The sequence below is a fragment of the Microcebus murinus genome, chromosome 12 (assembly GCF_040939455.1).
Source record: "Microcebus murinus isolate Inina chromosome 12, M.murinus_Inina_mat1.0, whole genome shotgun sequence".
Classification (NCBI taxonomy): Eukaryota; Metazoa; Chordata; class Mammalia; order Primates; family Cheirogaleidae; genus Microcebus; species Microcebus murinus.
In genome coordinates, this window is record NC_134115.1 from 24849796 (window position 1) to 24861135 (window position 11340).

Genomic DNA, 11340 nt, shown 5'->3' on the forward strand with positions numbered 1-11340 from the left:
ACTTTTTGGCTACATATTAAATTGTACATATATAGGATTAAATTCCATCAGGCCATCAGACTAGGCAAGAAGAAGAAGAAAAATAAAAACTTCTGAGGAGTTTTGAGCTCAATAAATTTGAAGATAACACAGACTTGGGAGTCATTTGAGTCCCAACCACTCAAAATGAGTGAATCTTGTGAGATATCTGAGGTATTCAGGGGAGGCATGGAAAAGGTAGGTGATTATCTAGAGTAAACTAACTTAGAGTAAAAGCTAATCTAGTGTAAACTTTGTTCTACACTTGCCCTAACAAAGCTCAAAAAAAGTGTCAAATGTACTATAGTAGTCAAGTTTAAAATGTACTTTATCCCCAAATGCTACAGATTCAATCAATCTCAATCAAATTCCCAGAAGACATTTCTTTGTTATTTTTTTTTTTAGACAATCTCATTCTGTTGCCCCCATGCTAGAGTGCCATGGCGCCAGCCTAGCTCACAGTAACCTCAAACTCCTGGGTTCAAGTGATCCTCTGGCTTCAGCCTCCTAAGTAGCTGGAACTATAGGCATGCAGCACCATGCCCGGATAATTTTTTTATGTTTTCGGTAGAGATGGGGTCTCGCTCTTGCTCGGGCTGGTCTTGAACTCCTGAGCTCAAACGATCTGTCCTCCTTGGCCTCCCAGAGACAAGACATTTTGTAGCAACTGAAAAATATATTCTAAATACATGTGGAAATGCAAAGAACTTAGAATAACAAAAGTAACTTTGAAAAAGGAGAGCAAATTTGGAAGTTTTGCACCACTTGATTTCAAAATGTATTATAAAGGTCAATAGTCATGATAGTGGAGCATTGGCATAAAGATAGACACATAAGTGAATGGAATAGAAGAGAGCGTCCAGAAATAGATACACATACATGTTGGCTTTTGACACAGTTACCAAGGCAATTAAATGAGGCATAAAGGTAATCTTTTCAACAACTTGTACTAGAAATAAGGGATAACCACATACAGATAATAAATACAGCTTCTTTCTTTACTTCACATCATACACAAAACCATCATAAATCTAAATGTAAAGGCTGAAACTATAAAACTTGTAGAAGAAAACAGGAAAATCTTATTGATTTTCTGTTGGACAGAGATTTCTTAGCTTGGATGAAAAAAGGAAACAATAAAAGAAAAAAAATGACAAATTGAATTTTTTCAAAACCAGAGACTTTTGTTCTGAAAAAAAAATACCGATAAAAAAATAAAAGACAACCCATAGTCTGGGAGAAAGTAATTGCAAAACATACAGCCCAAAAAGGACTTATATCTAGAACATATCAAGAATCCTGATACAGTATTAAGAAGATAAACAAGCACATTTAAAATAGTCAAAAGATTTGAAAGGCATGTCACCCAAAAGATATGCACATGCAAAATAAACATAAAATATGTTCAATAGTATTAGTCATTAGGGAAATGTTAATTAAAGACACAATATGATAATACATAATTGCTAGAATGACTAAGGCTAAAAAGACTGACAATACCAAATATCAGTGAGAATGTGGATCTATGGGAACTCTTAAACATTGTTGACGGGAATATAAAATGGGTCTACCACTTTGAGAAATATTTTGAGAGTTTAAGTTATGTATAAACCTACCAATTCCAAGCAATATGACCAAACAATTCTAAGAAATATAATAACATATGTCTACCCAATGTCATGTACCTCAATTTTCAAAGACTTTATTTGTAATAGTGAAAAACAGGAAATAATCCAAATATTTATCATTTTCTTAATGGATAAACAAATTGTTGAAGATCCATACAATGAATTATATCCATTATCTACTCAATAAAAAGGGATTAGAGAAATAAAGGAATGAACTATTGATATACACAATATTGCAAATGAATTTCAAAGCATTATGCTAAGTGAAGAAATCCAGGTACAAAAGACTACATATTATATAATTCCATTTATATAAAATACTAGGACAGATAAAACTGTAGTGACAAAAAGCAGATTAATTTTTGCAGAGGCAAGCAAATGGGAGGAGGGGATTGAATATAATAAGGCATGAAAGAATTTTGGGGAGTGATGAGAATATGATTTATGACATTTGTGATGATGTTTATACAACTATAGACATTTGTCAAAACTTATCAAATTATATGATTAAAATTGGTGAATTTTATTGCATTGCAGTAAATTGTAAATTATACTTCAATAAAGCTATCCTCCCCGATAAAAAATGCAGATGTTTGCAGATAAATAAAAGCTGAGCTAATTCTTCTTTTGCAGAACTACACTACAAGAATATTAAGTGAAGTTTTTCAGACAAAATAAAAATGATTAAGAAATGGACACCCAGATCTACACAGAATAATGAAAAAAAAAATGGAAAAGTATTTTATATTTACTTATCATAAATAGAAATGGTAAATGTATGGATAAAAATAAAATATTTTTTCCATTTTTTTTTACTTCTTTCAAAGATTCTAATTTGTTTTAAAGCAAAGGTAATAGCTATTCACTTGAGGATTATAACACATGAAGAAGTAAAATGTATGACAACAATAATAATAAATGGAATAGAAAAATGAAAGTATACTGATAAGGTTCTTATATTTTTAATTGTGCTATAATATTATTTAAAGATAGACTGTGATGAGTCAAAGATAAAGTTTTTTTTAAGTTATATAGCTGCTACTAGTGCCAATAGTGGAGATAAAACAGAAAACTAAAAAATTCTCAGCACAAAATGAAGCTGAAATAGACAAAAAAAGAGCAAAGCAGAGATAGGTCAAATAGAAAACAAACTACACAATGACATACTTACATCTAATCTTATTTATAATTAAATCAAATACAAATTATCTAAAGAATATTATGCTTTCTATATGAATTTGCTTGAAATAAATTTGTTTATAAGTAAGTGAACCCCACTATTTAAGCTCCTATTGTTCAAGGGTCAGCTGTATGTGCTTTTTACAACAATACACCCTCTATGAAGAGGTAAAGAATAGTTAAAATCTAAAGGATGAATAAAAAGATATAATGTGAACAATAATTTTAAAAGAACTAAGGTGGTTATATTAACAACAAGTTAAGTACTTCAGTATAAATAATATTATGAAAAACATTTCAAAATGAATAGGAAAAATTCAGAAAGTATTGATAACAATTCTAAAATACATACATTTTATAAGAGATATTCAAAATTCATGAAGCAAATACTGACAGAGTTGAAAAATACATAAACTCGCAATTATGAGATTTCAACACACCTCTCAATTTTTAAACATATTAAGAATATTGAACACTTGAGCAACACTATTAACCAAATTGGTATTTTAGAACATTAAACTCAATAACAAAATATACATTTTATTAACTGGACATAGATTGTTTACTAAGAGAGACCATACTGGGAATGAATTTAAATACATTAAAATCATAGTGTTACCTGGCCATAATAAAATTATATTTAAAAACAATAACATAAAGATAATTTGGAAAATCTCCAAATATTTGACAATTACATAAAATACTTCTAAATAACTTAAGAAGAAGAATCAAGAAGAAATCACAAGGCGTGTTAGAACACATTTTAAACTGAATGAATACATGATACAATGTATTCAACAATGATACAACCCTGATCAACCAAAATGTGTGTGATACAATTAAAACAGTCCTTACAGGAAAATATATAGTTGTAAATACTTATAGTGCAAAATAAGAAAAATCTAAAATGAATGTTTTTAATTCCTCTTTTGGTAATGGCTGATTAGTTCTTATTGGACCTATTATTGAACAGATAACAACTATAAACTATAGAGAAAAAAAGTCTTAAAAACCAAAAAAAAAAAAAAAAACACCAAACAAACAACAAAAACAAATGCACAACTATTTGATAGCACCAGAGACTGACCATAAGCAGGCAGATGTTATGGGTGAGTCCACACTTACTGGAAAGAAACAATACTGGGTAAGCTTCCTGGTTTCACTACTTTGAGCCTGAGGGCAGATACTGCTGCACCTAAATTATGGAAGTGATAAATCTTCCTTATTGGATTGATGGGTCAGAGAGCAGAGGGCAAAGATGGGCCAACCACACAGAAGGAAGGTAGAGTGAGGGGGAAAATCTCCAAAAGGGGAGATAAGGAAGAAACACTATATTATACCTAAATAACTGGCTGAACTCTAACCAAAATACATGGATAAGAGTACAAAGAAATACAGCAGAATCCAGAATCTCTACAATGTATAGGATATAAATCCAAAGTACTCAAATTTCAAAGAAACATAAACATGCCACACTCAAGAGAAAAACAATCAGTGGAGACAAAACTAAAGATGCCCAAGATATTGTTGGAATTAGCAGCAAAGATTTTAAAGTTGTAATCATCTTTAAGGATCTATAGAAATATGTTGATAAAGAATGAAAGATAGTGCCAGCAAAGGAATAAAAACTTTAGAACATAGAATAGAATAGATAGAATAGAATAGAAACATAAAAGAACAAATAAAAGTTTGGAAATGAAAAATACAATATCTGAAAAGTTTTACCAAATGGGATTAACAACATACAGAAGATGACCAAAATTATAATGTATGAACTGAAAAATAGATCAATAGAAATAACCTATACTGGGTAACAGAGACAATAAAACAAAGAAAATGAACAGAGACTCAGGAACTTGTTCAACAATATAAAATGATCTGATGTAATTGTAATTGAAATCCCTGAAAAGAAAAACATAACTGGGCAAAATGAATATATGAAAAAATTTGGTTTAAAATTTCTTTAATTTGGTGAAAAGCATAAATTTATAGATTTATAAAGCTCAATGAAACCCAAGCTTGATAAATATAAACAAAGCCACACCTAATCACATACAGCCAAACTGCTGAAAACCAGTAATAGAAAGCCTTGCAAGCAACCACAGAAAAACAACACATTATGTGCAGAAAAACAAAATTTGCTTGAGTTCAGTCAAGGTAACTGATATATCTGCACCATGTAACACGGAGCTTATAGCACATCAGGTACTTAGTAAATATTTACTGAATATGTAAGTGATTTATTATGTTCAAATAAAGCAAAACTTATTTGTTAAGTCAGTATAGTGTAAACACCACTATACTTGGGGTAAAAGAGCTTCATTTAAACTTCACATCTACCATCGATTAGCTGAGCGATTCTGAATAAGAGTTTTTGTCTCTACAAGCTTCAACACCTCATATTTAAAATTGAATAATTAATTATTCTACAAGGTTAGTGTGAAGATTACATAAGACAGTCCATGCGAAAATGCCTGGGTTTTGACATACAGTAGATAATATTATAATATTATATTTCGTTAAGCCTAAATATTTCTTAATTATATTTCATGTTGTTTTTCCTCCTAAAGATATACTGCTTAATTCCTGAAAGAAAAGGCTGTATCTGATATGCTGTTTTTGCACACAAACACTTTATGGACTATAAAGAATTGCCCAATGTAAAGGCAAATAACTTGTGAGATTTGCAAAATGACTTCAATCCTGCCATATACTTTCTTGATCTCTAGCATGGTGATAGAAATTTTAGTTTAATGCTTCTAATTATTAAGTTTTTACAATTGGCCACCTACTAGATTTTCCTGAAATGGACCAATTTATCAGAAGTAGCTCTGGAAAAAAAAAAGTACCTCTTATATTAAGATTCCTAATTTCTAATAAATAAACTGAAATATTTACCTCTAAATAGTACTATCATTTTTAACATTTGTACCTTAATAAAATTTGATGGTTTAATAGTTTTAAGCTACTATATTATAATGTTTAGCGCTACTCCCATTACATATATTAACAGGATTTACTGAAAGCATATCAAATACACACAAATGTATATTTTTTGTCTAGTAAAATTAAACTTGGTGGAGGTATATTAGTATCAATATTTTTGTTATATTTTAACATAGAAAACAACAAACATAAAGGCAAGTACATGGAAAAATGCTTTGCTCTGTCTGTGAACTAACATTTCCAAAAGAGATTTCTTACTTGACAATGTTTCTGAAACAAATTATAACCCCCCACAAAAATGAGGAGGGTCAAAATGACAAAATATTACTAAATCATTAATCATAATATGTTTTTGCTTCCCCAGGGATTAAAAAAATATACTATACTTTAAGCTATGTTAGGTTGGGATTATTATCCTAATACTGTGAGGACAAATTTTCATTAAGTCACACATTTTTATGTGTGAAGTACAAACAGTGAATTATCTTTATAAAATGGAAGAAAATTGCAACTACTTTTCAAATGTAACCTTGACATTTTGAAAAGTGCAGTAATGGATCTGTCCCCATGGAGACAAATATTTTACCCCTTATTTCTGCCACCAAAATTCAACACATTATATACCCACATCTGATCCATGCTTTATAGTCTGTCTTGGGGGTTTATATGATTACAAAGATGTGTCCAAGTTAATAGTAAAGATTTGCAATGAATGTTTCCTTTTTTTACATTTTCTCCACCCTTCCAATTGATACTACATGTTATCTTTTTTTTTTTTTTTCAACCTCAGGTTTTTCAAGATAAAATCTATTTTTATTCAATAAGATAGAAGATTCAGTATAAAGGAAAAGTATGTGTGAACTCAAAAGCAACCATAAGCTCTGGGACTAAGAATCATATTCCAGGCCCCTCTCTGCCAGCAGAATACATTTGTGGAAATAAAGATCCCTTATAAATATCCAGAGTTTGTCTGCATTTTTATCTCTGTCAGACAGAAAATGGAAGAAATGTTTAGATTCACAAAAATGTGCATTTGTCACTGATACGTGCCATTATTTCCCCCCTTTCTCCTATTTACATTAACTGAGATAATATAAGCAAATGTGCTTTACCCAGTGCCTAAAATAAATTAGTTGTTCAATATGTGTTCATTTGTTTTTTTTTTATGAGTTCATTTTTTTCATTAGTTTATTCATTTTTCCTCTTTATACTTTGAAAAGATATTGACATAAAAATTGTAATTAACATAGTTAAAAAGTGGGCCTCATTTTTATCATTCATAGCACTTTCTAAATTTCTAGGACAAATCTCAACCAATCTTATCACTGTTCTAGTTTTATTAGTAACTATGTATGTGTGATTCATCAATTTTTTTCTAAAATGTGTATGTGTATATTGTATGTATGTGTGTATGAGTGCTGGGGGATAAGAAAACTTAGATTTTTTTTCATCACCATGACAACATACTTAAGTGTATTCTCTTCCTGTAGTTTAATGTCATCTGTCTTAGGACCTGGCTTTTTAGGGCACTGTAGGACTCTCTGAGATTTCTGGTCAAACACTGAGTAATTTCACTTCAATACTTCACAGCAAGACCACATAGTCAACCTAATTTACTTCAACAGCTTATTCATTTCAGGATTTTGTTTTTCCTTAATCACTTTATATTTTTGCTCTCCACATGGAACTTTGCTTTTATGCAGTTTCATTTCCATAGTTGGCATATCAGACACCATGATCACAGTTCCCATCACAAAGGGAGAACTTCATGACAAATTATTCCATGCATTATTGTTTTTAACCTAATGTATTTTTTCTTATTGAAATTTGTGGTATAATAAGAAATATGTTTGGTCTTGGTCCCCATTTTCAGGCACTAAGGCCCCCAAACTCTCAGAAACTCCTGAGTTATAGGAGTGTCTTTTGTTATTCATAATGAGGCCTTTGGATTGTACCAGAGGTTTTGCTAATGAGGCAACTTAGGGTGGGGCCCCTAGGTAGCCTCAGGTTGGAGCTGCTCATCAGAAAGATCAACTGATTAGAAGGTTGATCTCCAACTACTACCTCCCAGAAAGCTTCTGGTGATTAAGCTATAAAAAACTCTTGAACAAGATTTGATGAACTTTTGGGTTGGTGAATACTTCCACTTTCAGGGAGAATGGAGCTAGCTCCCCAGCTCCACAGGGACAGAGGATTCTGTGCTGGGGATCCTCCTAGACCTTGCCCTGTGTACCTCTTCATCTGGCTGTTCACAGGTATCCTTCACAATAAGCTGATAAACATAGGTAAAGTGTTTCCCCTGAGTTCTGCAAGCCATTCTAGCACATTATTGAAGCCCAGCGGAGATTATAGGAACCTCCAATTTATAGCCAGTGGGTCAGAAACACAGGAGGCTCAGACTTACAATTGACATCTGATGTAGAAGGCCAGTCTTGTGAGCTCTTGACACTAACTCAAGGAAGAGAAGGTAAGAATTGAATTGAATTGTAGGACATCCAGGTGGTGTTAGAGAATTAATTGGTTTGGGAAAAAAAAAAAATCCCACACATTTTGGTGATCCAAGGTGAAGTATTGAGAGTGGTGTGAGTATAGACATAAAAATGTTTATTTTTTCAGAAAATTATTAGCAACTGCTAAACATCATTTTATGAGAAGCCATTGCTTTGCACTGAGCTCTTATACTAGGTCCTAACAGACCAGGCCAAACCAAAATGGAGTCGCTCATAGCAAGTGCCACATAATCAAACTGAAATGTAAGGAAGCAGGGAGATTCCCATATTGACCAATTTTTCTTGAAAACAAGAGATTCATAGCAAAGGCTCAGAGAGAGCTCAGTCTACCTGAGTCAGAAAAATAAAGAAGTCCCCTCTACTTTGACCCTTACAAGAAAAGGAAAGTAACCTGATATTAACCAACCATTTTTTCCCCCTATGTTCAGCTTCCTTGTTTCCACCTTACAAAAACCACTATCTTGCCATTTCTAAGTGGGGGCTTTCAGTCTATTTGGTGGAATGGAAGCTGTCCCAATTTATGATTCACAGATAAAAGCCAATTAGATCTTTAACTAAATTTGTTTTAATTTGTCTTTCAACATGCCTAAAATTATATGATGCATTTGTCTGTTTACTTACTTGCTATCTCTCTTCTACACTAGAATATAAGATTTATGAAGGCAGGATGCTGCTATCTTCCCAGCATCCAAACAGTGCATAGCACATAGTAGATATACAATAAATACATGTTGAATAAATGAATGAATAATTAATGCCTTTCTGTACTTTCTTAATCTTATGAAGGCTAAAAAATGTATAGGAAGGAATACACACAGATACATATAAAATACATATACACAACTGTATTCATATACATTTTTGTCTGTATTTCATTAAAGACTATAAATCTTTGGTTTCTTGTTTACAATAATTCAGAAAACACAGAAATTATTTGTAGCTCAGCAAAATTATATAAAACCACTAGTAGAACAAAGGTATTTGAGTAAAATGTTCTAAGTCATATAGGACAAATAAACTAATACACTGAATTTCCATCAAGTTTTCTGGTACTTTAACCAGGGAAATTACATTACTATACTACATGTATATATTTAGTACAGAAATGTATATACATTCCCTTTAAAATCTAGAATGAGACAGAGGCTCTACTATTACAAATAATTATTACCCTTGCATGAGAGGTCTTGGTTAGTATCATAGGATAAGAAAATACAAAAACAAGGCAGCGAGCGGGTCCCTTGTTAAAAGTAAACTTGGGCTGGGCGCGGTGGCTCACGCCTGTAATCCTAGCACCCTGGGAGGCCGAGGCGGGTGGATTGCTCAAGGTCAGGAGTTCAAAACCAGCCTGAGCGAGACCCCGTCTCTACCATAAAAATAGAAAGAAATTAATTGGCCAACTAATATATATATATATAAAAATCAGCCGGGCATGGTGGCTTGTGCCTGTAGTCCCAGCTACTTGGGAGGCTGAGGCAGGAGGATGGCTTGAGCCCAGGAGTTTGAGGTTGCTGTGAGCTAGGCTGACGCCACGGCACTCACTCTAGCCTAGGCAAGAAAGCAAGACTCTGTCTCAAAAAAAAAAAAAAAAAAAAGTAAACTTGGTACCTGATATCATCCCTTCAGGTCTAGTTTGTGACAATGATTATGATAATGATGACAGTGATTGTTATTATCTTTTAGAGACAAATATCATCATCATCTTTTATAGACTAATCTTATATCAAAGAAATCTGAAAACTGAAAATTTTTAGAACTTCAGGTGGTGGTAAAATCCTCTCCTGACCAGAACTTATTTGTCATTAACACCTGAAATAAAACCCATGCTCACATGGGCTTTTCCAGAACCTGGAAGAGATATTATGTGCCAAATGATTTTCCTATGCAATATATGGTCCTGATGATTTTATTTATGTGACCTATTAAAGCAAACACTTATTGATAATATATTTTATTTTATATCATCCTCACAATAGTGCTATGAGATACATATTATTATCATTCCTATTTGTTGTCCTTACTTATAGACTTTATTCAAATTTTGTCATTTTTCCATTGATGTCCTTTATAACAAACATTTTTTTTTTCTTGTGTGGGATTCAATCCTGGATCACAAGTTGCATTTATTTCTCATGTCTCCTTAGTCTCCTTTAATCTAGAACAATTCCTATTCCTCAATTTTTCTTGTCTTTTACAATATTTTTGAAGGCATATGTATATTATTTTGCAAAATGGCCCTCAGGATTTGCCTGGTGTTTCCTCATGCTTATGCTCATGCATTTCTAGCAGGGGTACCACAGAAGTGATGTCATATCCTTTTTAGTGCATCATATCATGGTTTCTATTTATACCATTACTGGTATTATGAACTATAATCACTGGAATAAAGTAGTATATACCAAGTTTCTCCACTATCATCATTAGTAGTGATATCATGTGTGCATGTCTGCCTAAATATACTGTTTCCCATCATGTTTTCAACAATTAGTTTTATCATGAATTTAGATGATTCTTTCTGAAGCAATTATCACTCGTATGGTTGTCAAGTGGATTTTCTAATTCCATCATTTATCCTACATTTGTAAGTTGGAATTCTACCATAAAAACAAAAAAAGAAAGCATTTTCTTCTCTTCCTGTAGTTTCTATTAAAAAAAGTCTTTTAAACATCTCACTACTTCTGCTTTATGCATATACATATTTTACTCTCTCCAAGCACCCAATGAATTCCTGATGTGTTATTTCCTTTTGCAAAGCCCTTGTAGACTTTCATTAATTGGCTGATTGCTTAATTGAGTGCTCAGTAGTCCCACCTGGGAGGGTCTTGTTTGGTCCCAGAGGACTATGGGAGCTCTGGAAAAAACTTTGGAACCAGAGATATATGTCTCCAAGTTGTTTCAGCCTCTTACTCTCTGATCAACCTTAACCAAATTATCAAACTTCTAAGGGTCTCACTTTTATTCCTGTCTCTTTGAGGCAGGAACCAAGGCTTTATTCCACTTGTGGGTACAGAAGTAAATCTGCAGTTAGTAACTGTTGAACTGAACTCCAGCAGTCTTCC

The 11340-nt window shown here is 32.5% G+C and overlaps 1 long non-coding RNA gene across 1 annotated transcript in view; it reads left to right on the forward strand.

The window, feature by feature from the left end:
* LOC105874764 (uncharacterized) overlaps positions 1 to 6875 on the forward strand; it is a 92994-nt gene extending 86119 nt beyond the window's left edge. Inside the window, exon 3 of the long non-coding RNA XR_012922085.1 lies at positions 6562 to 6875. This is a non-coding gene — a long non-coding RNA (uncharacterized LOC105874764). The remainder of the gene's footprint in view (positions 1 to 6561) is intronic.
* Positions 6876 to 11340: the final 4465 nt, after the last annotated feature.